Source organism: Ylistrum balloti, unplaced genomic scaffold (genome assembly GCF_031769215.1).
Source record: "Ylistrum balloti isolate Yb309-2 unplaced genomic scaffold, AGI_CSIRO_Ybal_v1 Utg371600, whole genome shotgun sequence".
Classification (NCBI taxonomy): Eukaryota; Metazoa; Mollusca; class Bivalvia; order Pectinida; family Pectinidae; genus Ylistrum; species Ylistrum balloti.
In genome coordinates, this window is record NW_026782821.1 from 36,261 (window position 1) to 61,333 (window position 25,073).

At 36.9% G+C, this 25,073-nt stretch overlaps 1 pseudogene; it reads left to right on the forward strand.

Annotated features, from left to right (window-relative positions):
• The first annotated feature begins 1,232 nt into the window (after positions 1 to 1,232).
• LOC132563127 (uncharacterized) lies at positions 1,233 to 19,776 on the forward strand (annotated as a pseudogene).
• The last annotated feature ends 5,297 nt before the right edge of the window (positions 19,777 to 25,073 follow it).

The following is a 25,073-nucleotide window of genomic DNA, read 5'->3' on the forward strand; positions in this document are numbered from 1 at the left end:
AACTCAACAGACATAGGTCCGTTATGAAGTAAAGTCTTTCATTTGTTGAAAATAAATCAGCATTAAACGTGCCACGTGGATACGTCTCATATTTTCTAGTTCATTAGATACCTAGTTAACTTCATGAAAATCGACAACCTCATGTCTCGTTCCAAACAGCTGGACATGAAACCGAAATTGTCGTTGATGTCCTTACTCAGCCGGAGTCCGATTCATTCGAATATCGACCAAGCAGTTCACATCCATTGGAAACCGGAGGCCATACGGCACCATTCGCCGCGTGCGCTAATATATATACCGACTAGTTTAGGGTGTGGAGTTAGAGCAAACTTCAGGGGGATTAGTGTAATAATGCTAAGTACTTCTGCTTTAAATAACATTTGATTCTATTGTTTGGGTAAACAGACATATTCGATTTGATTAATATAGGAAAGGTGTCGGAATTGATCTGTCACCAATACCAGGTGTATGCTGTTTTCTAACTGTGCTAAGTAAGCGGGGTGACATCGACCGCCCGCTAAAGCTAATTAAAACAGTATTCGTATTATTGTAATGAGAGGAAAGCCTTCGATCCGAATGGATACATAACTACAGTTGTATGAGTCGAAATGGAAAACGTCCGTGACGTGTTAGGCCGGTGGTACAAGTTCCAGTAGATAGAATACTTCGTACAGAATGGGAAAGTAGTAAACTGCAACAAGTCTGAAGGACAGATAGACTGATGGAAGTAACCACCTCGTCCTTAAGTGAGACATAAGCTGACTTGTTTGTATTTAAACCTGACCAGCCATGAAGACAAACTGTGATTTTGTGTTTTAATGGAAAGAATTCTTAATCAAAGAATCAACATTTTTAAGCAATGGTTGTCAAAACTCCAGTCGTTATCCGGATTCTTTGAATTTTTTTACAGTGAAGTTTCACAGGAAGGTGATATAGGAGAATCTAAATTCATAGACTATCTATATCTAATAATGTGTAAGTTTATACATCAAAACATGGATTAATCGATGCTTGAAAGCGTTTACTTATGAATTGATAACTGGCATTGTTCACAAGTTGATATCTCTTGGAGTATAAGAAAACACAAACTATAGAAATAGTTGAGTTGAGGCAATGCTTGGAAAACACGTAACACTGTAAATGAAATCATTATTGTGCGTGAGTAAAAAATAACTTTGTGAATTTCAGTTAAGAAGATATACTGTTAGGTTGTTTACAATCAGACCTCTGTGATGGACCGACTCCCATCACTTCCTGCCAGGGACGTTGTCAGACGAAGTGTGGATAAAGACCACGTGTTTATCAGTCCTGCCCTGCTGAATGAACTGACTGACGAAAACTTATTTGGGGTACAGCGTCTGGATATTAAGTTCTCCCCCCGAAGGTACAGACGAACGGGTGGATACCTCCCAAAGATCGTTAGGAAGAAGGTTACTCCGTTCAGCTTATTCAAGTAAGTCAATTCTAGGTTTTATGAAAATTGTTTGTAATTTGTTATCATTAACTTTTTCTCTCTTATTATTATTATTATTTTTTGTTTTTGTTTTTTAATGTGTTCAAACTGAATTGATCCGACTTTAAAAAACTGACTGAATAAAAAACACCCTTCTGCATCACTGAAGAATAAAGAAATTAAAAGATCAGTCTGATAGTGGTCAAACATTGCAAACTCAGTTATAAAAATAACCTAATATCACGTTATGTATTGTGAGTACACAATGTAATTGTTAACCATGGGTTTCTAGTTTAAATTTAAATTATCATAACAAAAGAAAAAAATATCTATTTTGGGAATAGTGAATCTACCCATCGGGTTTGTGACATGGACCTCAACCACTTTTGATCCTCCTTGAGTTTCATCAGTTTAGGCCCTTAGCATCACGAAAGAGTTCAAGAAATACGAACCAGCTGTGTGATACAGTCTAATTCCTTATTTGGTTCTACTGTTTCTAATTCCAAATTTTCATTGAAAGGTGGTATTCACCTGTATGTATTTAGTACTATCATTAACTTTTCAGTTTCCATGCAATATAAGACGTGGGGATTCTTCAGACTGAATGGTTAATATCACACTGCCATACTGTGTATTTATTTCTATATGTCATGGTGGTTCATTACCGTGTTGATTAAACAATTACACGAGGCTCGTTTTCTTACAAGTATAACTATTTACTTTGTAGATGGTAGACGTCTATCAGTCGTTAAAGAATCCCATAAATAAATATTTTCCTTAGTAGATTCCCAAATTAAGCAAAGCATATAGACTAAGTATACATCATTATGCTCGGTAGTTTGCCAATATTTTACCGTTATACGTCCTTGAAGCATCACAAGTTACATACTACAGGTGCTTGATAATGTGGAATAGGTATGTACGTATAAGATAAACATCTAAGCGTTGTGTTTACACCTATGTAATTAATGCCCCTTTGATAGGTCTAAAGAAACTACTTATCTATACTTATTGTACCCCGTTAAATTTCATAAGAATAGTAACTCGGATATTGTACACCCGATATAATGTCTTAATGGATTCGCCTTTGCATGAATGTCCTAACAAATTAATTTTTCTTGAATTATTATTTTTAGTCTCTCATCTCTTTGTCAGAGTGTTACATACATTAGCCTTGTTGCCTTGCAATAGACAACTCACACTGTCTTTTAAATTTAAATTTTAATTTAAAACGGGCAGTTTATCAGTTAACCGTGCTATAGAAATTCAGACTATTAATTATTTTTTTAAACAGGAGAGCACTTAACAGATATTTTGGTTTTTAACTTATTCGTTAGTAAAAAAAAAAATACGAATCTTTAGTGTAGTGTGATTGAAGTGGTGCAACTGTATACGGCTCTCCACTTACCGAATCGATACTGTCGATTCTAGAGAGAGAAGAATGGGTGGTCATTAGCTACTTAACGAGTAGAGGTAGATTGAAACATGTATACCATATTATAATAGGTTTAACAGGTAAGTGTATTACTGATAGTCAATACATTAAACACTGTACAAAACTTGCAATACACTAATTCTAAATAACAGGCAATACACATTAAAGATCCATATATCTCGGTAAAGTAGATTTAAGATATAATGAATGACAGCAAAGCTATACAGTAATGTACACGGACAGCTACCATTTAAAATTATTCCAAGCTTTGTTTAACATTTATGCTTGCTTTACGCTGTCACTCTTTATGTGAAGATGAAAAAGAAGAAAGGACGAAATGGTGGACGAAGATACACCAGGTCTGTTCGTTCTTATACTACTATATCTAGGATTTTTTTTCCGAGTTAAGATTATCCAAATGACACACAAGTGATTATCACCTTTTAACACAATTCATAATGAGATACGGTATTGCCAATCAATGAGTTCAACTGCATTATACAGCTGTTTCGTCTTCCTTAAGCTAGTCAGTGATGCTGAAGGGCCTATGTTTTACACATAGGAAGCAACTGGTGTAAATCCAAAAACAATCTTGTTGAGGAAATACATAATCATCATAATTCATTAAATTGCGTTATTCTAATTTGATTTATTGATAAATCCACAGTCGTGTTATTCCACATGCTTCTATTATTTACGGAGAAACAGACTGATGACAACTATACGGAAGTGTTTCCGTCACTATAATGATGTCGGTGGGGTCACAGTCTCTAATGATGTATAAAGTTAGGTGTAGTGGATGCACGCCTGTATGTCTGGAGGTTTTTTATGTAATGGTAGATGTGTTTGATACTCGTCAGTATATCTGGTGGTTTGTTGTGTGATATGAAGGTAGATGTGTTTGATACTCGTCAGTATATCTGGTGGTTTCGTTGTGTGATGTGAAGGTAGATGTGTTTGATACTCGTCAGTATATCTGGTGGTTTCGTTGTGTGATATGAAGGTAGATGTGTTCGATGTTCGTCAGTATATCTGGTGATTTCGTTGTGTGATATGAAGGTAGATGTGTTCGATGTTCGTCAGTATATCTGGTGATTTCGTTGTGTGATATGAAGGTAGATGTGTTCGATGTTCGTCAGTATATCTGGTGGTTTGTTGTGTGATATGAAAGTAGATGTGTTTGATACTCGTCAGTATATCTGGTGGTTTGTTGTGTGATATGAAGGTAGATGTGTTTGATACTCGTCAGTATATCTGGTGGTTTGTTGTGTGATATGAATGTAGATGTGTTTGATACTCGTCAGTATATCTGGTGGTTTGTTGTGTGATATGAAGGTAGATGTGTTTGATACTCGTCAGTATATCTGGTGGTTTCGTTGTGTGATGTGAAGGTAGATGTGTTTGATACTCGTCAGTATATCTGGTGGTTTCGTTGTGTGATATGAAGGTAGATGTGTTCGATGTTCGTCAGTATATCTGGTGGTTTTGTTGTGTGATATGAAGATAAATGTGTTCGATGTTCGTCAGTATGGTGTTTTCGTTGTGTGATATGAAGGTAGATGTGTTCGATGTTCGTCAGTATATCTGGTGGTTTGTTGTGTGATATGAAAGTAGATGTGTTTGATACTCGTCAGTATATCTGGTGGTTTGTTGTGTGATATGAAGGTAGATGTGTTTGATACTCGTCAGTATATCTGGTGGTTTGTTGTGTGATATGAATGTAGATGCGTTTGATGTTCGTCAGTATATCTGGTGGTTTGTTGTGTGATATGAAGGTAGATGTGTTCGATGCTCGTTAGTATGTCTGGTGGTTTTGTTGTGTGATATGAAGGTAGATGTGTTCGATGTTCGTCAGTATATCTGGTGGTTTCGTTGTGTGATGTGAAGGTAGATGTGTTTGATGTTCGTCAGTATATCTGGTGGTTTGTTGTGTGATATGAAGGTAGATGTGTTCGATGCTCGTTAGTATGTCTGGTGGTTTTGTTGTGTGATATGAAGGTAGATGTGTTCGATGTTCGTCAGTATATCTGGTGGTTTCGTTGTGTGATGTGAAGGTAGATGTGTTTGATACTCGTCAGTATATCTGGTGGTTTCGTTGTGTGATATGAAGGTAGATGTGTTCGATGTTCGTCAGTATATCTGGTGATTTCGTTGTGTGATATGAAGGTAGATGTGTTCGATGTTCGTCAGTATATCTGGTGATTTCGTTGTGTGATATGAAGGTAGATGTGTTCGATGTTCGTCAGTATATCTGGTGGTTTGTTGTGTGATATGAAGGTAGATGTGTTTGATACTCGTCAGTATATCTGGTGGTTTGTTGTGTGATATGAAGGTAGATGTGTTTGATACTCGTCAGTATATCTGGTGGTTTGTTGTGTGATATGAATGTAGATGTGTTCGATGCTCGTTAGTATGTCTGGTGGTTTTGTTGTGTGATATGAAGGTAGATGTGTTCGATGTTCGTCAGTATATCTGGTGGTTTCGTTGTGTGATGTGAAGGTAGATGTGTTTGATACTCGTCAGTATATCTGGTGGTTTGTTGTGTGATATGAAGGTAGATGTGTTCGATGTTCGTCAGTATATCTGGTGATTTCGTTGTGTGATATGAAGGTAGATGTGTTCGATGTTCGTCAGTATATCTGGTGATTTCTTTGTGTGATATGAAGGTAGATGTGTTCGATGTTCGTCAGTATATCAGGTGGTTTCGTTGTGTGATATGAAGGTAGATGTGTTCGATGTTCGTCAGTATATCTGGTGGTTTGTTGTGTGATATGAAGGTAGATGTGTTCGATGTTCGTCAGTATATCTGGTGGTTTGTTGTGTGATATGAATGTAGATGTGTTTGATGTTCGTCAGTATATCTGGTGGTTTGTTGTGTGATATGAAGGTAGATGTGTTCGATGCTCGTTAGTATGTCTGGTGGTTTTGTTGTGTGATATGAAGGTAGATGTGTTTGATACTCGTCAGTATATCTGGTGGTTTCGTTGTGTGATGTGAAGGTAGATGTGTTTGATACTCGTCAGTATATCTGGTGGTTTGTTGTGTGATGCGAATGTAGATGTGTTTGATGTTCGTCAGTATATCTGGTGGTTTGTTGTGTGATATGAAGGTAGATGTGTTCGATGCTCGTTAGTATGTCTGGTGGTTTTGTTGTGTGATATGAATGTAGATGTGTTTGATGTTCGTCAGTATATCTGGTAGTTTGTTGTGTGATATGAAAGTAGATGTGTTCGATGTTCGTCAGTATGTCTGGATATCGTCGTGAATCAGTCTGGCTCTCAGTTTGAGAACGTGATATTTCTTGAACTGACATCGGATTTGTATTATCGTTATTATCAATGAAGCAACAGAAGCTTTCTCTTCCGGAATGTTATTCTAGTTGTACTTTTTAAATGTTCTCCGTGTAAATATTTATCATGTTAATAACATACCATCGTTTTATTATTTTTGTTGACTTTGTAATAGATTGGTTGGTACTCCTCATGCAAAGAGAAGTGATTCTCAACAATAATGTCTTCTTGGATTTCATTGGTGGAAATCAGGACCGCGGCATCTGAGTCGGTTAAGCATCGGTGATCCGTTTTTTGAGCGTTATGTGTTTATCATGGATTTTCATTACTTTGATCGTAAGACAAATCCGTTAACTCCAGCTGCTTCGAAAAACATACGGTGGACTTCCTGCGTGTTATTCCGTCAGGTAACCACCAGCTATTATAAGAAAAGGTCACAAATCAACAATATAGTAGGTGAAATCATAAAGTCACTAGCATTACAAAATATCTACTTTATATGTATCAACACTTTTGTGGTCATTTTTGGTATATTGGTCAAGATCGATGATAACATGTTTTTGAAAATATCTTTAACTTTCTCGGACAAACAAGAGGTTTCGTAACAAACTTTGAAATGTTTGTAAGTTGTCACTTTAGAGGTCTTTATAGATTTATTACTGCTATTGTCTGACATAAGTCATGTTCTATAGCATTAATGCTTGAAATGGAACAAGATTGGGATAAATCATGTGAAATATGTTGCTTGCATCTGCAGTAATTGTCTAAAAAGAGGCTTTCTTTGGAAGGTATAAGTATGTAAACAATTATAAAAGGGATGGTTTTAAGTTTTATTTCTTTATATTTTACTACTTACATTTATTTGATAAATATAAATCCGCTTTTTTTATAACAATAAACAATGGTTGAAATCTAATAAGGATATTTAAGGTAAAATTAACAATACACAAGGTTTAAGTGATTTGAAAATTGTTTTGAAAAATTATTATTTTTTTTGTTATTGTGACGATTTATTTGATTATTAGAGAATACAAATATAACAATCGGTGATGAATGAGACCAATTTGCCCGCTAAACACACGAGGTGACAATACCGGGCCTTTTATATATTAAATGGAGCTGTTTTACTAATCAAATATTCATATATACATATGTTTACTACTTGTACTTGGGAAAATGGGTTGTTTTTGAATCTACTTAAATATTGACGTTCCCTATTGTACTACATTTGAAAGGGCCTTTGACCACGGTAACACACAGCATTGTTGACAGCGGAACTCAGATTCCTCTTATGATACGTATTTATAAGGAGATCACCAAGCTTTCCTGTCTGAATTTAATAAACATTCTTGTGGTACAAGTAGCGTTCATATTGATATAGATTGTTTGCAGAAATGAACGCGCTGTAACAGACGTGTTGCGTAGAATAGAAAGGTTCAAGCTGCGTAAACTGTTGGAAATACCACCATTACAAAAAGAAACTTTATAGCTTTTCATTTACAAAAGACAACAACCGGAGATATCAGCACTATTATAATCAAGCTGTCATTGGTGTCTTTTGTGTACTGCTGCTGTCATTGGTTTGGCCTTTGTGCTGTTGTTCTGTGTGCTCTGTGAGACACTAAGCAAATTGATGACGAATCCTTAGTTTACATACGTAAGTATTCCAACCAAACTGCCCAAGATCATTTCGTGTGACGAGGACATCCCTCGAAACTCAATATTGTCGAGTTGGACAGAGATTCGTTGTTTTGATTCTGTCATGTGAGAGAATTTGACTTTCCGTGAAGAAGGGCCAGTAAGGTAAATATGGATTGTTTTAGTGATTGTTCAAACGATAATCACCACCTCATACCAATTTATAATTATATACAATACAGGTGTTTCGTCTATCTTAAACTCCTCAGTGACTCTCAGGGTTTAAAATGCTTCGGGATATTTCTCTCTACATATCCTAATGTGAATTGTATGACAGTAAAGCCCTGTCACTTTTGATTAACTCGAAAGGATGTTTCCTCGATACGGTATGCTAAAGCTGACCGCGGACTCGAGAAAGGTGTGGGTAATAGTACTTTAACACAAATATATCTGTACTCTACGATAGAATCCAGGTAGGTGAGCTCTAAAAATCAATACCTGTTGGAGATTTCGGAAGGAGAGAACTATAATTTATATATGAGTTGTATAAACAAAGTGTTGTACTTAGTAGCACAAGTGTTGGATCGCAATGGCGTCTCCTTCGCCAACAGTCCCCGATACAGTGTTTTATTGGCCTCATAGACCCTGAACAGGATTAGGTTTTACTTAGGGTGCTACGTTGGTATGACCTTTACAACGAAGGATGTACAAATACGGGCCGTACAAAGCCAAGCCATTCATCTTACCGAAACCAAGAATTCTCCGCAGATATAGGTAAATTATCTCTTTTGATTAGTATGATCAGGCGCTTCTTATTCTCTTTCAGTCCTTCTTTCCATACTGGTCTTTAAATGTTTCTATAATGAAATTTTATTTACATTTAACAAATGTTTATCAACATATTAACTTGATTGTTTGTAAATAGTCAACTGAATGTTATTAATGGGCACTTCCGGTGCTAACTATTGTTGATTGTATTTTAATTTTTTGCTTCATACGTCAGTGACTTGTATTTCATTATTACGGTGGAGTCATCGATTCTATAATTATAGTTATATCTTGTTAAGTCGATGATTGTCAGATTTTATAAACTAGACATTAAGTATATTTCTTTTGAATTCGTTCAATTTGGAGAATGCATGTTATCATTCAAGAATATTCGTGTTGTCTTTCCTTATTATTTCATGTTAAATAACCATAACACAGCAACAAATATCCCAAAGCTAACTAGACTTGTTGGTAGGAAGGCATTGCTGAGTAGTGTTTGGCACACCATAGAGATTGCCAGCCGATATCGCAATCAACAAATCCACCCAGTCTTTAGACTGGTGGGTTTTAAATGTGCTGCAGTTTATTAATATCATCGCTGAAATACACTCGGATAAAGTATAGCACCATCTTGATTAACGTAAACCTCATGATTGGAATCAAGTTTGCAGTGTGATAATCAAAAGTGCGATAATATACATAGTAATATGTTCCTGTTACGAAACTTGTGCAGGGCCTCTTGTGAGAGAGTTGTTGCTATATATGAGAGGACCACGAGATGGACAGAGTTTGGTTTAGATGAGGTGGTCACGGAATGAACCGTATCTTGTCTTCCCTTGGATGGGGTGGGGTAGTTACATTACTGCGTTAATATGGACAGAGTATTACAATGAAGGAGAGACTCCCCTTGCCAAGTGTTAGAGCGTTACGTAGTATCGATATCCAATACACCTTTCCTACAGGCGGCCTACCCAATATCAACGGTATCATGCCAAACAATAGGCCGAATACACAGATAAAATAGGGGATTACATTGATTTGTGTAATGACCAGTCAGGGTAATCGGGCAGTAGAATTGACCACAATGTGAATGAAGCAAAAATTATATGCTAGTTTGGGAAAAACGTGAAATTCATGAAATAATTGCATGAAATAAGATTAGGGTAGCAAGTATCACCACTAAGAAATACCCCATTGCGTGCCTCAAATCTAAGATTTGGAATCGAATATTGGTTCCCACAGATTGAGGCCTACCCTCTGTAGTATGTTATGTCAGGACAGTGGGCACCTGACATCCTACCCAGGATAGTTTACACCTTAACCTTACCCCGGGTACAACTGCTGAGAATTCATTAGTGGATTTGTGAATAATCTTCAAAATGCCCCGGCCTTCCAAGGTTTGGGTGGCACTGCCCGGAACTGACGGGTAAGCACTGTGCTATAGTCTGTCTCACGCCTATTGTTTCACTGCACACATCGCTTTATGTGATCGTGGGTTTAAATGTCTACTTTGTGATCAAAGATGAGATGCTATTGATAGTATGTTAAACATTAAATGGTAATTCTGTGATTTAATGTATTAATGAAATCCGTCTATTCTATATTACTCTATTAGGAAAAAGATGTTGGTGTCGTCTGAATTAGATTCTAACACCAGACCATTAAAACATTTTTTGTTCCTAGTAATAAAGAGTGAAGTATTTTTCTAAATATTCCGTAGGAGAAAAGTGTTTATTTTGGAAAATCCGTGTTATCCTTAATACATTCGACGAATGCCATAAATCCATTGAAGGCCTTGTTGACGATATCAGGTCGCCAATTTCTACCTCTGTTGTGGTCTGTATCCGAGAGGTTGGTTAACACAACGGTAACGTCTTCTACGTTCCATTCCTCGATCGGATATGAAAACACTTTTGGGTCTCCCGTGCGATCACGTGGATTTGTCCTGCTATCTACCGCTTCATCCAACTGTTGTGTTTGAAGGTTCTTTTATCTAGTATCTTAATATATGTGGGATGTGACCGATAAATGTATGTTTAATTTGTCTATGAGATATGTTTCCATTGTAAACGTCTTGAATCTGTTGTATTTCCGAAGTACGCATATGTTTATTATCTCTTCGTCTTATTACGAAGAGCTTCCTGTCGATATCTAACACGTTGTTAATGAGCATTGCTTGTCACCAAATAATTCTGTTTAATTGCCAGTAGCTGATGTTTTATTCGACCTGTGTTCGACGACCATTTGTAGTCCAAAATGATAATATATGTCATTAAGGTGTGTAACTTCTTGAGTGACATAAAAATTCGAAACAGTTTGAACAATGTAAAATATTGAGCTGATTATATCAATATGAAAATAGTTGGCGCAATAACTAAACCAATTACATTGTGCTACCTAACCAGTAACATTTACAAGAAGTGGAAATCCACTCGGAAAAAAAACCCTTGGTGGAGCTGCTTCTGTCTTATGACTCATTGAAAGTTAATTACTGAGAAATATAATAACCTAAACGCTTCATTAGGTCACCATTTATGAGCCGGTGTAGTTCTCCCGTCTAATACATAGCGATTTTAGGCTGACAAGACATTCCTTACCCAACTGCAGGTTGCTAAACATCGATTATCTTATCCACTTGAAGTACTCCATTAGCCGTTTACCTGTAATCACTGCTTGTGTACCTATATATCACGTGTTTATCCACCTGTGAGGTACCAGGGCGAGTCCCAGACTGTACCATGTGGTGTACACTGACACGTTTCTATACCCTACTAATGGAGATGTGTATCATGATGCTTCTGCTTCAATAACAAAATGTCAAAAGCTGTTTTGTACAATTTAAATGTTTCTTAAGAAATTTAACACTTGACGTTTTATATCGAACTGCTGACGTGGTCGCTATATATCACTTTATCACTCAAACACATGCGAGCAGGTTGACTCTTACAAACACCATTTGTGGTGGAAATCTTAACCCAGAGGAAGCTTGCTTGAAAACATGATCAGGTAATAACTATATTGCTTTCTAAACTTTATTAGTAATTGTAAATTTGCAACGTATTTATTTCAATTGTCGTTTTTGAAAGTATACTGTACTTTGTAAATACCGACATTCTGTGGTGTTTGAGAACACATCTAAGACTGATGAAGACGACATTGCATAGTGAAATGAATAGGTGAGAACCAGAGAGAATGAAACTATTGCACGAACATATATCCCTTGTGTTCACTACCTGATCATTGATTTTGTTTGTTTTTTTTTTTTCCTTCTTTCTTGTGTTGTATGGATTACAGAATAATCTGCCAAATACAAACATAAAACGCTGCAGTTAGTGAAAGGTCTCAATGAATCAGTACGATAAGCAGGTGTGCTATTGACATCACACTAAAGTTATCATGAATAAGTAAAAAGATATTGAACCACTGTCAGAATGAAAACTTTCAATAGGCTATGGGTCATGAATATGGTTTTGGTGACCTCTGAACCGATGTCTTACATATCATTTTTAGCATTATGAACGTTATTTCTAAGATTAGAAAAGTTAAAATGCAAAGTTATGTTGGGATGTGATTTCGTTTTGAAGATATTTCCAATATACAAATTCATTATTCTGTTCAAATTATATGAAATGTAAACTGGTGTATTGGAGTTACCTAAAAACCTAAAACTGATGTTCATGGCTTTGTAAACCGTCGAGTACTGGTATTAGTTAAACTGATGTTCATGGCTTTGTAAACCGTCGAGTTCTGGTATTAGTTAAACTGGCGTTCATGTCTTTGTAAACCGTCGAGTTCTGGTATTAGTTAAACTGATGTACATGGCTTTGTATACCTGGTATTAGTTAAACTGATGTTCATGGCTTTGTAAACCGTCGAGTTCTGGTATTAGTTAAACTGGCGTTCATGTCTTTGTAAACCGTCGAGTTCTGGTATTAGTTAAACTGATGTTCATGGCTTTGTAAACCGTCGAGTTCTGGTATTAGTTAAACTGATGTTCATGGCTTTGTAAACCGTCGAGTTCTGGTATTAGTTAAACTGGCGTTCATGTCTGTAAACCGTCGAGTTCTGGTATTAGTTAAACTGATGTTCATGGCTTTGTAAACCGTCGAGTACTGGTATTAGTTAAACTGATGTTCATGGCTTTGTAAACCGTCGAGTTCTGGTGTTAGTTAAACTGTATATTTTGTATTTGATGTTCATGGCTTTGTATACTGCTGATAAATAATATTGGTTTGACAATTTTCCTTATAATTGTTGTACAAGATTCTGTATTTTGTGGAGGACTGTTGATGTTATGGCTGTTGTCATGATATTAGTGACTTTGTACAAATCAAACCATGGTTGTCTAAGACACGAGAAAATGTATGTGAGAGTTTTATTTGCTGTCTACACTGAGTTAAAAATCAATTGGGTTCAATCTCAGTGCATGTTGACTTTCCACAGTGAGGTATTTCTTCCCTGTCTGTACATAGTATAATACAGGACTCTATTTAAAAGTTCTTCGTATATGTTGCAGGAGCTCTTGATTACCACTCTATTGATTTTCTTTCGCACGTGCATGAATTACATAATCCGATACATTTCGTTAATTTCACCGTGTGTTTATGTCAAGTGTTTACTATTAATTAACAATATACAAGTAAATGTTTCTCTACTGATTTACCCTTTTCTTTCTGTTTAATGTTGCTTACATCACCTGTCGGGATATGTATTCTTGAATATATGTATGATTGTAAATCAAGGTCTGGTGCGGAATGGGATGCTGACAAAGCTAAGTACACGTAACCTGACGCGTGATTAGGATCCTACCTGTCATTCCAGGTACGATACATTTAATACCATGATCTTACCAATGACAAAAGACTAGAACTCAACGATCAATTAATTTGTCATTAAACATCGAAACCAGTCGTGTGTGTGGAAGCTGCGCCTGTTTATTCTGTAACGGGATTAACTTCGGACATCGATAGTCATGTTATTCTTCTGCAATTTAAAATGAGTCAATATTCAATAACGTTGATGTAGCGCCTGCTTGTGATATTTATATATACACCAACGGACAGAGAATGGGATGCCATGGGCGCTGACTTCCGCCTTCCGGTTGAAATATTGAAATGAATAAGAATTGTTTGATAACGCACGAACGGACGGGACTAGTTACCGTTTTCATTCAAGCAAAACAAACAAAGCCCGCCGCCTAGTACATTGATCTCATTGGGAGGTATAAAGGATACGAAGCTGGATGTGGGCGTGGCTCGTTAGTATATCTGGTGTTTCTGTTGCTGATAATCTTGTTCTCTTTGGAGAACGTGACATTACTGACTTAAATTTGTCAAGATGAATGTATAAATGACGGGTGTTATATATGAAGCAATGAAGCAGAGACACTTATCCTTCTTTAGGGAAATTCCCCTTGTTCCTTTCATTAATCTCCGTGGAAGTCTTTGTTTTGTTCTTTTTTTACCAGTTTCTATCGATTTGGAAATTGAACTGCAATCCTGTTGACATTTCGATGTATTCTTTGGTTTGTTGCTTTGTTTGGGGCCTCTCTCTCTCTCTCTCTCTCTCTCTCTCTCTCTCTCTCTCTCTCTCTCTCTCTCTCTCTCTCTCTCTCTCTCTTATAAAGTAAGTATGAAGTGTATTCTTCAAGTTTATTAGCGTGTAACATTATGATAACTGAAAACGGAATTGATGTTTGGAAATAATTCAACATTAACATTAGTAATGTTGACTTTTGTCCTTTAAGCCTTTTAGTTTGTTGTATTGTACTTGGCGACGTAAATGAAAAATTGCTTCCTTTACATATATGGACTTTTAAAGAAAATACTAAAAAATCAGTCTCACAAGTTTTCCCCGGTGTCTTTATACTAACGAAAACTAACCTAGGATCGAAGTAAATATGTAAGGCGTTGAAAGCTTTTTGTTGTTATTGATCTACTCAAACAGGAATATTCCAAACTGTATGTTTTTAAACAATTGTATCCATGTGTGTAAGCGCACCTGTTGAAATTTATTTTGATTATTTTGATGATGAATTAGTCACAGTATATCAAGCATAAATCGTAAATGTCAAGGCGAATAATAACTTACATGTATTGTAGAACATGCATAACGGTGTCACTGATACACATGGCAGAACAATGGAATATCAATCATCCGGAAACCTTTGGCACCAGAAGGGCCATATTGTATTTAGATCCATATATAACTTCGCGAATCAAATTTAAACCCTATATTTGGATTATCATTCAAAAACAAAAAAAGGTTTTATTCAGGTCGTAATGTGATATCATTTACACTTGATGTTATTAACGTTATGTGTACATATACCAAAGATGATCTTTCGGAATACACCAGGGTTGTACCTTGCCACAAACTAAACAATGCGTCCTTTATGCAGCAATGTTTAACAAAGACAATGTCGATATGTTGACGTCAAATGTAGATAATTAAAAACATCGATATGGTCAACCTAGTCAGACGGAAGCTGTATCACACAGGTCTATAATGTCATGCATTCGATGGGAAATTATCGCACAAAGTAACGCATATTTGCCACGTGACTCTCCACAAACCGTGTCACGACAGTAACCGAGATTCCGAAATAATTAATGAGCTGCCGATATAGTGAATGATTATCCTGTTTCAGGGCGTTGCAAATACTGTATCGGAACAGCTGGTATCATCTTTACAGGATGGATTCGTAAATTTTTTAAATCATCCCTAATATACATGATATACGTGTACTCCAAGGGTACGGGTATATGACCGACACATTCACAGTGGACGGGGTACATGAAGGACGTATACCCTTCAGACAAGCTGCTAATTAACTACCCTATTAACACTATTTAGGTGAGTCGCCTGTGATTTATGTATTAGACAGACATTATACGGGTATCAGTAACACTAATATGAAACTCAAACCCAATACAACATATGGGACCTAATTCCGCGGGTATCAAGTTCACCGGGAACACGGGAGACGTTAATCCACACGGCACTGCATTTGTTCAATCTAAATACCAATGTAACTTCGTACGCTTTATTCCACGCCGGGAATAATGCACAATTAACTGGTGATATTTAGAGGTATTTATAGACCTATTTGAAGTTGTTATCGAATGCCCCGAGAGACAAGGCCATATAGTTATAGTAGATTAAATGGTGCTTCTTGATTTACTCTATTGATACAGGCCCGAACAATAGTTCTTTTTAAAAATGTTTATTGCGGTAGTTACTCATAGGGCAATACTCGGTTACACCTCCAGTGGTCGGAGTAGTATGTAGCTCGGATGACCGGGTGTCTCTCCGTCCTCGAGGGACTTGTTCGCATGTTTCTGATAAGGCTTGCGTTCTACACGTGGCGTTTCTACCTGTAGAGGTGAATGGAAACTGATAAGTGGCTTTATTGAATCAAGGACGGGATTAGTGGTAATTGACGTGCACAGGTGTTAAAGAATGCAGAATCTCAAGTCAGTATGACCCAGTATAAGAGAGGTTGATATGATCATTAGACACGAGCATTTGACTTTCTGTAGATTATGGAACCCACAAAAAATTGCATTACAGCAGGAAACTTGTACCATCAACAAATTTGACATCGATCAGAAATTGTCCTTTTTGTGGCCGGGTTAATGTGCTGTAGAATGTTTGAAACAGCTTAAGAACTACATAATGGACCTTATACCACTCGTTGTAAGAAGTTTCTCTCTGTGTTGTCGGAAGAAGTTATCTATCCTTTAAACTTCTCTGAGCTCATAATGGTGTACAGGGTGATTGATTGCTCTAGTAGAAACCTATGACAGCTTTTTATCGAACTTTGGATCCTCTCTAAGAAGGAATTAATCTCCAGAATTGTCGTCCCGGTAAACGTGTGTAGCTTTTGTATACTGGGGAATCACGCTACAGTAGAAGCGGAATCGGTATGAAGAAATACCAATGAAAGAAAGTCTGAGTTGGTGAAATCTAATTTCCTTGTAATCAGTATTAGTGATGGGAAACGGTGTAGAAATCGCGTAACCGTTCCACTTCTTGTGGCTGAATATTTGGAATATTTGATGGCGCTTATGTGAAACATCTTATGTATGATGTACAATTATCTTGATGAGAGAATGAAACGTTTTTGAAATAAGACATGATTCTTGAACATTGTTAATGTATCAGTGCCTTCCTTACCTCCACAAGTTTCCCTCTTGATTTGGTGTTATCCGCTTGTTAGCAATTCACACGACAGTAACCAGCAAATGGCGTCTATCTACAGAAGACGGACCAGTAGTGGCTTCTGCCTGTTATCCGCGAGGCTGGCAGTTGTAGATAAAGACTCCAAAAGGTCAGTAGTGCTGATGTTTCCGTCTAACGTCCGGACTTTACTAACAAGTCCGCTGGTTGGTAGAGAATGCTGATGGCATTTAATTAAATTGTGCAAGTTTTACTTTCCTATGTTTGCAAATGTATGATTGTTAATTGTCGACTTAAATCGGATGCCCACTTGGTGGCAGTCTTAAACACGACGAGCTGGATGTCTGCTAAGCTTATTTTCTTCCATTTGATGTTTGATTTGATGATTATTTACGATTTGCTTCTCTCTTAATTCTAACGATTATATGTTAAGGTCGTGCACCTGGTTATAGTATTGATTGACTCTTTCGTCATACCTGATAGTATTGTAGACGTTTGGTAAGGCAGCTGATTTACCAGTTCGCAAGGGTGACATCCAACAAGACAGCATCTAACATTATAGAAGTGTTATGATGAAATACACTACCATGAAAACGATCTTACAATCATGGTACAAAACTATACATGAAAAATAATATAGAACAGAACAGCTTCCCTCAGTAAAATTTCGATGTAGACAAACGATTGTTGTGTACGTATAAACCATTTTTGGATTTATATCGGTATTTTTACCTTTTTATCTTTTATCCCAAACGGCAATGCGTTTTAACTGCGTGTTATTCGTGTGTATGTGGCACTGTTTAATTTGGGCACTATTGGGTCGTCATTGTGGGTTAAACAGCAGTAAATAACGTTTGATCTCCACGTGACTGCAATAATCGTCCAATCTATCTGTACTGACTCGCAAGACACGTTAAGATCTAACACCTTGTAATCAATAACTACTATTGTGTTCAGAATCATGTAATGACGTAGTGATTGAGATATAATCATGAGGATTAGGAAATAAGGATACATATGTATTCATTGTAACGGTTTCTGGTCCTTTTCAAGAACGTTCCGAAACTCACAAAAATTCCTTAACTGGACATTTTTGGACAGGAGAACATCAAAGAATTTGAGGAAGATGTATTTGATTGGTATTATACTAATTTGGTCTTGAAGTAAAGCAGTATCTGATACACGGCTAAAATTAAGCTGTAGTTATTTCATAAGAAAAAAAGTCAAACGTTTCTACAATTTTGAAACGTGTATTACTTCTGCAGAAAAGATATGGATTAACATGCTCGCACTTCTTTCAACCGTTCCCGTTTAACTTTTTTTTAAGTTGTATAAAACATGCAAAATTGTTTTTGGTCTTATCACACTACTCTTGAATGGAAATCTTTTAAAAGTGATGTAAGACGGCAATTTAGAAGTAAGACATGTGCCTGGTAATGCATGCTTCAAAGACCGTCCCCACCTCATATTCCGCCCCTTATCTGACTCTTCCTCCGATATAACTGTTCATTGATCAGGGTACCAGAATTAATCATTGAAGTAAAATGTAAACATTTGCTCATCTGTTTAATCGCCCTTTTACAATATATTCTGGTATCTTTATGTTACTATTTTCACGGATTATAAACAGTAATGTAACAAGAATGCCACAGGAAAGAAACGACCTTTATCTTACAATAACGTTCTTATCAATAACATTGTGATCACGGGAACGGTTTACTTAGCTGGTAATTTGCAAAACTAATGTCCTTTTTATATCAAACTAAACCACAAACTACTTTATCGACAAAACTAACAGATCAAATGGCACGTAAAATCCATTTTGAAGAATCACTTTATTTACATAAATATTTTTTGGCAGCATTACAGGTTTGTTTAATACCATTTACGGAAGCACGACGATGATATGTTAATATCAGTATTCACTGCCTAAAGATAGCTCGACTGTAACAATGCTATTACAGCGTGTTCACACAGAGTAGTGAAGTCTGCCTTAGCCCTATTGTTGACACTGTTATTCAGTGTCAATAAACCAAATCCAATTATTTATTCAGAGAGGAAACTGGCTTTTTGATCCAACCGGAATCAAGCGATTATCTCATTTATTGGTACTCCAAACATTTTCAGAAAGATAAAACTGTAGAGTGCATCATGCTGAGTGTAAACGCCACTAACACATTAAAGAACTGTACAAATATAAAATACACGTTAAAGTATACTTTAGGGTGACAAAATTCAGCCGTTTGCATGTCTGTACGTCCGTTTTTGTGAGGTGTCAGATTAATCCTATAAAGTGGTATGATACTCTTGTGTGCCTTTCTGTGCGTCCGTTTCTGTCAGGTGACACGATACACCTGCTTGTACGTCTGTACGTCTGCACTACTCCTGCTTACCTCTCAGTGAATAAAAGGTTACAGTGCTATAGGACATCACAATAATAAAATATTTACAAACGTGTCAGAATGTAGTCTGCTGTTATTCATACAATCGGCCTTGTTTTCTGTTTTAGGACAATGGACAATGCCTCACCAGACGGAATCGACTTTCCAGATGACGCCATAGACAAAGTGGCTAGGGCTAACTCCGTCAGACTAGAGTCCAGTGGCATCCTACCGGAAGTGCGTGCGTCACCATGCCCTATGCATAGCAAATATGACAAGAAAACTGATCTCATGTACATGTCTAATCACCATGGAGGCTCAGCTCCCCAATATGTGAAAAAGACCGGGAAAGCGCGCAGAATGGTGTCAAATTCATCCCTAGACAATGATTTTAGTGCTAACAAAGATTCAAAAGAGGATATGGCAGCGGTTGGACGACTGTCAAGTAAAACACTTCCAGCTAATATGCCTTCCAAAGAATTTGTGATGACATGGCTGATGTATGGTTCGGAGCCCGGAAGTGGCAATCACTTTCCGGAACTTGTCAAAAATGACAGTGCCACAAAAAAATCCCGAAGCAAAGCACCTTTTAGAAAGGGAACGACAAAAGACCTTTCGTTTGGTGAATGATTTGTCTAATAATGAACTAATTGTGACTAAAATGTTAAGACTGCATTCACAGTTGTAACGGAGATTACTTACACATGTGTAACAGGGACTATTTACAGTGCACGTGTGTAACGGGGACTACGTACACGTGTGTAAAAGGTACTATTTACAGTACACGTGTTTAACGGGAACTACTTACAGTACACGTGTGTAACAGTGACTATTTACAGTACACGTGTGTTACGGGGACTACTTTCAGTACCTGTGTATAACGGGGACTACTTACACGCTTGTAACGGGAACTGCTTACAGTACACGTGTGTTACGGGACTACTTACACATGTGTAACGGGGACTACTTACAAGGGCGTAACGGGCACTACTTAAACTTTGTTACGGGGATTACTTACATGTGTGTAACGGGGACTACTTACATATGTGTAACGGGCATTACTTACACGTGTGTAACAGGGACTACATTCAATACATAAGTGTAACGGGGACTAACTACACGTGTGTGACTTTGTTTAAAGGCATGCATGTGGGACAAATTGTGAAATATTTTTGATATCAAGTATCAATTTTCAACGAGAAAAAGTGTGCATGTAACAATGTAATACTATCACCTAAATACTAGTCTGGAATATAATTAACGTGACAACTGGTTAATTTAGATTATTGTCCAAATTCATGCAACGCTTAAATGTTCCAAATGGAGAATGATATTTACCATTGATGTATGCCGAGAGTTAATAAGAGACATCAAATGTGGTAGCAGTTCTGTCGATAATTGATATCACTTCAAAATACCGTTGAAATTTATATAATAACTTATCTATTCCCGTCTTTTGTCATGTTTCATTCGTTTTCCAATGTTTGTATCTCCAGTTTTGTCATTGATTCATAACTAAATATAACGATAAAAAAATGACTAACGAAAGTGATGTGCACTACCCTTACCAAAGTGTGGAAAACAGGGTAAAATTAGGTCGCTGCTCACCTCGGACTTTTAGTTACTCAACACTAATTAGATGATAAGAGAATATTTTAGCATTGAAACATGTACTAGCAGTTGTTCATGTCTGTATGGTTGACATATCCCTGTAATTTTAATACAGGTTTGACTGCATCTCTAGTGAAAGTCGCCAAACTGTATTACGTACGAGATATACCTGTAAAATCCCCAGACAAAACAGAACATTTTTGTTCACAACTAAGTGTTGAATGGTTTGTGAATTAAAACTTACCATTTGAAATACAGTCTTAATTTTCTTTACCGATTTTAATAAATGAATCACCGAGTCCGACATTTTTCGAGGTCCCAATTACTCTTATCAGTGGTCAACATCAAAAAATGTAGTCATTATGAAATGTTATAGAACTTCTTTACTCTGAATTATATGACCATATTGTTTCTTAACCTTTTTTCGTAAGTGAACATAGCATCATCCTCGAACTACTATGGGCTACCATCAACAACGATCTCTTCACGTGGAAAGAAGCTATTGCATTGAACACGATTGGCTCGCAGATAAAGCATCAGTGTTTGTATGATTTTTCTTTGAAGAAAATAGTAGTAATCAGCTGAAAAAATTGTATTACGTAGTCAACCGTCTAGTTGTATAACGTAGTCAACCTGTATAGTTGTATTACGTACTCACCTGTATAGTTGTCTTACATAGTCACCTGTATAGTTGTATTACATGTACGTAGTCACCTGTATAGTTGTATGGCGTAGTCACCCGTATAGTTGTATTACGTAGTCACCTGTATAGTTGTATTACGTAGTCACCTGTATAGTTGTCTTACGGAGTCGCCTGTATAGTTGTCTTACGTAGTCACCTGTATAGTTGTCTTACGTAGTCACCTGTATAGTTGTATAAAGTAGTCACCTGTATAGTTGTATGGCGTAGTCACCTGTATAGTTGTCTTACGTAGTCACCTGTGTAGTTGCCTTACATAGTCACCTGTATAGTTGTATTACATGTACGTAGTCACATGTATAGTTGTATGACGTAGTCACCTGTATAGTTGTATGGCGTAGTCACCTGTATAGTTGTATGACGTAGTCACCTGTATAGTTGTATTACGTAGTCACCTGTATAGATGTATTACGTAGTCACCTGTATAGTTGTATGGCGTAGTCACATGTATAGTTGTATGGCGTAGTCACCTGTATAGTTGTCTTACGTAGTCACCTTTATAGTTGTCTTACGGAGTCACCTGTATAGTTGTATTACGGAGTCACCTTTATAGTTGTATGGCGTAGTCACCTGTATAGTTGTATGGCGTAGTCACCTGTGTAGTTGTATGACGTAGTCACTTGTATAGTTGTATGGCGTAGTCACCTGTATAGTTGTATGGCGTAGTTACCTGTATTGTTGTATTACGTAGTCACCTGTATAGTTGTATGACGTAGTCACCTGTATAGATGTATTATGTAGTCAACTCTTATTACGTTATGTTTATAAAACATTCACACTTAGTGACAGATGCTCTTCCATTTTCTGATTGATTAAGAAATGAAGTGTGATTAGTAGTTTTCGTCTTCAGGTATTTCATTGAGTGATGTTAACTTCTGATTACTTAACACTTGACAAACACCGTTTGTTTTTAAAGTGAACGCCAAGTGCACTTATACAAACCATTCTCAGACAAAAGTACAAACGTAATTGTAAGTCAATCTTGGTCTAAACGAATCATCAGCGACGCTATTGTATATGATTTTGTAGATGTAGAAACAGCACGATAGTCGCCGAACTGCTGTATGGGAGAGACGTAAAATGGCTAGGTGACATATACAAGAGAAAACTATTTCCCTGTATGCCATACAAATTTCGATTTGAACGCGGTACGTTTTAATAAGTATTCGTTTGATATCATTTATTTAAGGCATTAGTGAGATTACACATGTCCTACAATATTTCTTAACTTGGCATATTAACCACATGTAGAAGAACCTGTTTTGTAGTACATAACAATTTACCATAGAACCATATATTTCTTAAGTAACACGCTGCGATTGCCTCTGTTGTGAATGGTATTACTTCAAGATAAACTCAGAACGGCTCAAAATGACGAAACAACTTTTTTTACAAGTTACCTGGAATATGTTGACATTTAAAATTCATTATGAACAATTCGCCAAGTAAATTAAAAGGCGTATACGTTCTGTTCAAGAGTACAGCTGATGGAATAAAAAAAATCTTTGAATTTTAATTTTGGTACTACTTATCCGATGAAAAGAAATCCTCTTCTCATGCAACACAACGCAGGCTGGCACTGCTTTTATAAATTAGATCACGCCATTCAATCTAATCCGTAGACGTGCGCTAAAATATACATTAATTTCATCTCAGATCCATACTTTCAATTTCCAAAATCTAATTTAGCAACATATTGGTATGTGTCGAAATTCGAGGACGAAGTTTGCTGTTTGTCTGTTTAGATAAGACTTGATTAATGTTAGCGCCACATAAGCGTACTTCACACCCCTCATCTATATCCAAATCGTCAATAAAAGTTAACATAGATTATGTCACTACAGACGCATTGGTTCAGTGGTTCAACGACTTGCTATTCCAGTACGCGAATGAGGTTTGATTCCCAAGCTCCCCTACAGCGCTCAGACGTCATCATTTTCAATCCCCAACGGCTGTGCCATTAGAGTTGAACAAAGGGCAATAACTCTGATAGATCAGAATGATTAGTCATCTGCTGTTTTCATTACTAAAATGAAGTGTTGCATTCATACTAAGAGTACGAATCTAAATCTGCCAATAAATTTTGTTGTAACTGTAAGAACAAGAAATAACCGTTTTTGTTGTTTCGGTCGCATAATCTTCACCAGGTAAGGACATCCGTGTTAATATACCTGTATTTTACGTTCACAAGAACAAAAAAGGACGAGTAAAAGAGACGAAAAACCTGTAGGCAACAAAAAAATGTGTACATGTCTCACAGCCCCACAACCAATGGACGCCGTCTTTGATTCGCTTTCCTAGTCATGGTTCTGGCCCTGCTACACCTAAATACATTTGTAGTTGCTGTCAATACAGACAAGTACAAATATTTACTGGGGAAAACATGCTGTCAATCCTCTTGTGCTGCAAACATATTTATTCATTCAAAATAATATGTAAGGGACGTTTTATATACGTTATTCATTTTTTGTTATTTTGATGTATGACGCTTTTATCACAATTTAGACGGCGACATACGGTAACTCGGTAGAGACACCGCTATAGGGACGTTCGTGGTTTACAGTTACATACGGTAACTTGATAAAGACACTGCTATGAGGACGTTCATGGTTTATAGCTACATACAGTAACTCGGTAAAGACACCGCTGTAAGGACATCCATGGTTTATAGTTACATACGGTAACTCGGTAAAGACACCCTATGAGGACGTTCATGGTTTATAGCTACATACAGTAACTCGGTAAAGACACCGCTGTAAGGACGTTCATGGTTTATAGTTACATACAGTAACTCGGTAAAGACACCGCTGTAAGGACGTTCATGGTTTATAGTTATATACGGTAACTCGGTAAAGACACCGCCAGAAGGACGTTCATGGTTTATAGTTACATACAGTAACTCGGTAAAGACACCGCTGTAAGGACGTTCATGGTTTATAGTTACATACGGTAACTCGGTAAAGACACCGCTGTGAGGACGTTCATGGTTTATAGTTACAGTGAATCCAAAATCACGTTCGTCCGTTGTCATTGATCATCTATATCGGCCAAGGCGGTGATGGGAAACAAGGACTCCGGCATCGTTAAACACCATACCTCTTTAAATGATACTTTGTCTCTTTTCCCCTTCTGAAAACACCAAGATTATTCTTACCATGTTACCAGTTCATATTAAAATTAAAAGATAATTTTCCAAAACAGGGGCCGAAAAAGCTCTCTACATAGGACTAATTCGTTCATCGTCACTTAAATAAACCATGTAATTATAAGTGAAGTTATCTATAAAATTGTTTTACGACACAACCATTTGAAGATTAGAGTGTAACATGTCGACCAACTTTTTCGCCTGTACTATAATCCTATATACTTTAAGGTCGAAAATAGTGTTAAGACATGGTAAACAGATTAAAGAGAAAAAAACATATACACAGGATGGTACAATGTACTTTAGTCAATTCGGCCCGCTTTGTTTAACCAATATTCGACCTTAGTGACAACAAGATTCGCTGTTCAGTGCTGACCCTCTGTATCCAGATGACTTCCTTGATCTGCCACTTGAAAAGATTGTTTTCTCTGTGCTCTACTTTAGAATTGTCCAATGCACCGATATGATTTT